This window comes from Buceros rhinoceros, unplaced genomic scaffold (assembly GCF_000710305.1).
Source record: "Buceros rhinoceros silvestris isolate BGI_N320 unplaced genomic scaffold, ASM71030v1 scaffold11071, whole genome shotgun sequence".
NCBI lineage: Eukaryota > Metazoa > Chordata > Aves > Bucerotiformes > Bucerotidae > Buceros > Buceros rhinoceros.
In genome coordinates, this window is record NW_010396040.1 from 33,312 (window position 1) to 38,798 (window position 5,487).

Consider the following 5,487-nt stretch of genomic DNA (forward strand, 5'->3'; position numbering starts at 1 on the left):
TGCTGGCTGTAGGAATAGCAAGGGTGTGTACACAGCATGCAGGCTGTGGCTGGGGTTTTGAGCACTGTGCCATCTAAATCATCATGGGGATGGTCAGTAGTCACCAGCTAATGTCTGACTTTGGCTATTGAACCCAGGTGGTACTTCAGAAAGGTCAAAGAACATATAATAGAAGTACCTCATCAGTCATCTCCCACGCACACGGATGGTGAGGTCTAAGTCAGTTCTTACCCGGTATTCCCTACAGAGATCGGTTCCACAAAGCTGAAGTCTATCATTTCCAAATTCCTAAGCGTAACAGGTGCTACACGCATATCTTTTTGCTAAGATAGTAATTGCTGTAGTTTCCACTGGTAGTTGGTTCTAGTGTTCATCACCTGGAAAGAATTTTCATAAGGAAAAGCATTCTTAAAGACTTTTCTGAAAGGAATCTGATGTTTACAGTAATAAATAATGCAAACTCCACTTTAAAAAGTAACTAAAGAAGGTCAAGTAAAAAATCCGCAGTGAAGGCCAGAATAAAACAAAACGCTGTTTACACTTGTTACACTCTAACTAGAGATGGATTATTTCCTCCAACTGGCATATGACTTACTTGTCAGTGACTCTGGCAGTGCATGTGTGCTGTAGCTGTGTTCCACTGTAACGTAAATAATTCAGGTTCCTTTAGCAGCAGTGGCAAAAGGTCTTTTCTTTAAATTATTTATGCAGCATTTTATAATGCTTTGTGTTAAGTATACTATTGCTTTCCTCTGCTTGAAGCCATGCGGGTAAAGAATCCATTTGTTTAGAAGGGTGTTAGAGGCTACCAGGAATTGCAGGGGGGAGATGCGTTAGCTTCCCTTATCCCAAAGCTGCAGAGGAACAATGTGTCGTACCGTAAGACTCATCCGCGCCCAATGGGTTCTGGGACGCTACAGCTGAATTTGGTATGGATTCAGGAGGATGGCTTTCAGGGAATGGCTTGAAGTATTTGATTAAGTGGCACCACAGTGGTTCTTACCAGCTTTATCCAGGTAATGTCTTTAGTGATTGACTGGAATATCTTAATTATATGAATGTATACATTCTGATGATTACAAGGAATACATGTATATTTTCACAATAATAAAAAGTATTTGTAGGTTGAAAAATGTTTATGGATTTTATAAGCAAATGCATACAAAAATACCCTTAATTGTATTCAGGCTTACTGCTTTATATGATTTAAATAAAAAATTTCAAAGCCATATTGTCCTGAATATGTTCAAGATTTTAGATGATTAAATGCTTCGTTTTCTTATATAATACTGTTTTTGTAAAATAAAACCTAGATCTTCTGTAGAATGTGTAAAACCAAAAGGTATGAATACTGGGTTTTGAGGCATTTTAGAAAGCATTCTTTGTCAATTCTGTGTTTGAAGAAGATAATAAATAAAACTTGATATTAATAAATGAGTTTGCACAGGAAGTAGTACTTCCTTGCTAGATATGGTGCCTCTTGAACTGAGCAGAAATAAATTTAAGTCCCCAGGATCCAGGATGTTTGAGTAAGAAGCCTCCTTTTACAGGTAATGCAAGATGAGTCGGTGCTTCCACATAGTAAGGAGGAAGGCAGGGAGGCATTAGGAAACTCCCCAACACTACCAAATTGTACATGCACTTGAGCTGCGATTTTCACAGTAAACTCCTCTGGCAACCTGAGATTCCCAATAGCTAGTTTTCTTTTTTTAAAACGCTTAACAGGAAGGAGGCCACTTTGCACCACAGCCTTGTGGTTAGAATGTTTGCGGGTGGGAATCAGGGCTCTATGTTTCCTCTAATGATCATCACAGAGTGCTCAGTAGACAAAGGATGTGACTCTTTGGAAAGTTTCTCCACTCGTGCTTTCCAAGGTGGACTGCCTGTACGTAGGAGTTGTGAGAGTCAGGAAACCTGACACTGAAGTCTTACATTGGAAACATTCCTCTGCGAGGGGAGTGGGGCGGGGCGGAGTTGCAGATCACTCAGTCTTCATTTAAGTGTGATTTGGATGAATTGTATACTAGTGTTATGGTTGTCGAGTTTTTTTCTTCCCATCTGACTTTTTTTTTCTCTGATTCTAAATGGTATGCCAGCGCTAGGCTGTAACTGTTTTAATTGTAACTGTTGATCTGTGTGGTAAAAGAAACTGGAATAACCAAGCCTTTCCTGGGAAACAGCCGGGTGTTTTCAGGTTGGCAGGTGCCCCAGCAGAAATCTGTATGGATTTTAAAAGCAAACTGACTGCATTTTTGCTTTAATGGAAAACAAAGCAGTGTCAGGGTTGAGTATGAGTTCAAATAGTTCTTTCTGAAAAAATATGAATTAGCTAAATAAAAGCCACCAGAACAGACACGGTTTACTGTGAATGAGTAATCCCTTAATGCTGCTTGAACTTGTTGGAGGACCTGTGCCGGTAGCTCTCACAGCTGTTGAAACTGTAGTCTTATTTTGGTTCAGTGGTTTTCATGGGCCCTCCAGAGTCTCAGGAACCAGAAGCCAGTGTAGTTTAGAGCAACTGTAACTCTGAAAAGGTGGCCAGAACCAGCAGCTGCCAGCAGTTCCAGGGAGGCAGCAGTCACCTACTGGTGTAGACACTCGGGGACTGGAGCTGCGTTTTGCCCTACCTGCCTGCCACAGAGCAATGGAACAGCCACCGTGGGGAGGGAGGAGGGCGAAGCTGTCCTGCTAATGACTGCTGTGCCTATGACTTTGCAGTCCCTCCTGGGTCCCAAGATGTAAATCATATGTCGCAAATATTTGGGGCGGACGATATGACAATCTGTGTGTGCACACAAGGCCTTTATTAAGATACAACTGCAGCAGACGGCTGCAGCCCCTACACACTACAAATTCTAAGTGCTAACTGCTAACTAACTGCTAACTGCGCAGCTTCTTCCTTATCACATCTATTTATAGTTTCTAAGTTATCTTACGTATTCTGGCTGGATTGGTTTCAAGTTCACTGTCCTGCCCAGAGATGAGCTGGCTTTCCAATCACCCATTGACACAACCTCTCTGTCTCCTCCTAAACAACACCCCTCCTGCTGCTGACTGACAGCAGGCTTACAGGGCTGCTTCCCGGACCGGCCGGGGGGTCACACCCACACCAAGACACTTGTGGATTTAGAGTCCAGCACTTTGTGTGGCTACTCCCTAATTCCCCTCTGTCAGCCAAGTAAGTTTAGACAGTTTGGTATGTAGGCTGAGTTTACATTTCTGATTTTGTGTGAAAGGAACTAGGAAATTTTCGTCATTCATCACTGGAGAACGCTGGGGATTGAACCCTCTAGGAGTGAGGCAGTAGCTGAAACTGTTCCAGATCTATCAAGAAGTAGGTGTGTATTTATATCCTGGACTGTAAAGTAATACATATCCATCTGCAGAGTTAAAGCAAAATAATTCAAGTAATAAATTTAGATGTAATTCTCTTCAGATTCATGTTAGCTTCTTTCACAATAGTTTCACTGTGGTGACAGGTATTCTCTAATGAAGCTAACAGTTGACTTGGTTATGCTCTTTCATATGTCTTAAAGGAAAAAATTGAATAAATATTGCTTATAAGAAAACGTGGCATTATTTGCTGGTATTAGCTTTGATTAATATGATGATTAGACAAAGCAAAATACTTATATAGGTATTGTGTTGTTATGGTCCTTAAATATTATCCTTATTGAAAATATATGTTACATTTTCATTCTTATCTAATTCACTATGTTTGTCTTATTTTATCTTATTTTTGTCTTAAACAATAGCTTTGCTTACAGAAATGTGCAGTAATTAACTTAATAAACTTAGTAAATATATCTGAGGTACAGAATACATTTAAAAATGAAGTTTCAGAACTATTTTATTTAAGTTTTTCTCATCTTTACAACTATCTTTATAACTTTTTTCTATGCTTGTAACTGCCTCTAGTCCTTTTTTCAAAGTTCATACTGCCAGAGAGGAACAGTAATGTTTTGTAACACATTTGTATAATCTGTATAATCCAGAATTTGGATCTGTGAAGTGCTTCAAAATATATATAAAAGAAAAGAAGACCTTGGGAGATACTGTAAAGTAGAAATTTTGGTGAAATTATTTCTTGCTTTAGGTAGTCGAGATAATTACCTGAGGAAAATAAACAACAATAAAAATGTTCCTGTGAAGAATGGGCCATTCCTTACTGGTTGTGAATTCACTTTTCAGTCAGTTTACATTTGTAGTGAGTTGTATATTTGCTTTTCCATTTGGCAAAGAATTATTGAAGATAATATCTATTTCATTTGAGGACTTTATTTTCTCTCGTCTATTACTACTAATTTTTCAAGGAATTGAATGTCTGCTTTTTTTTTTTTATCCCTTCATCACAGAATCTCATTCAGTTGACATCTTTAGTACAACCTCTCCTGCGCAAAGCAGTTTCCGTTATGAGATGAGACCAGGTAGCTCAGGGCTTTATGTAGTTGTATCTTCACAAATAATTAAATCTCTGATCATCTCTTCGAAGTCGGTATCTGTGAGTAGTTCGATACTAGTTTTACATTTGTGTAAACCAAGAGATGGAAAGAGTAGTGGTTTGTGGAAGAGCATGCAACATATAAATGTCAAGTTTATGAGTAGGACCCTGTTGTATACAGTTCCCTCTTTCACCAAGAGCAGCTGTTTCTTTCACCTTTCCATCTCTGTGAGCAAGTGGTCACTGTAAGAATTTTTTCTTGTGTATTCTGTTTACTGATGTGTGACAAAGATGTCCTGGGGTTGAATCATTGACATTATTAAGCTGCTACACGAGGCTGCGTTTTCCTGAATTCTCTATGGTTTCTTGTTAATTTACTTTTCAGAATACATGTTTTTTTAAGATCTAAATAATCTGGTCATTTCTCAGCTTGGGGTCACTGTGTTGGCTCGAGTCTGGAAGGGAATCCTGGATCCGTGTTTTTGTCAGAAACCATGATAAATGGAGAATCTGTGGTTTGATACCTCTGCTTGCTGTGGATGAGGAAGGCATCCATTACTAGCTCATATTCCATAGTGTTCTTGTCCTCGGTAGATGCCTTTCCTAAATTTTCAGCGTTTAGCAGGATTTTTTTCATTTCCATGAAAAACTTCACGGAGTCCCTGCCTCTACCGACTTAAGAGTATATGAAATTTTGCTGTCTCCTATCACCAAATAGGTTTTTGCCTGCTTTCTGGTGAACAGTGGATTCTTGAAGATCAACCTTCCTGGATACTGTTGTGAAGGAGTGCAGTCTGTGAGGTGAAGAATGTGAGCAGAAAATTTTGTCCAAAATACTTTATTTTGTGGAGCAAGAAAAAAGATTTCCTGTTGTGCCTGTCCGTTTAGCTTCTGGCAGGAGATTGCTTTTAAGACATTCATTTAATTTTCTTTGCAGTGGAAGAGAAGAAAATTGAGAGATGTTTGGGATTGCTTTTTCTATGCAGGTGCTCCTAATAAAAATGGGGAGGAATATTCCGAAGTCTGCACTACTGTGAGCTTCAGCA

At 39.2% G+C, this 5,487-nt stretch overlaps 1 protein-coding gene across 1 annotated transcript in view; it reads left to right on the forward strand.

Annotated features, from left to right (window-relative positions):
* The window catches only part of RGS12 (regulator of G-protein signaling 12), a 50,309-nt gene that overhangs the window by 9,416 nt on the left and 35,406 nt on the right, over nt 1–5,487 (forward strand). The window lies entirely within an intron of this gene.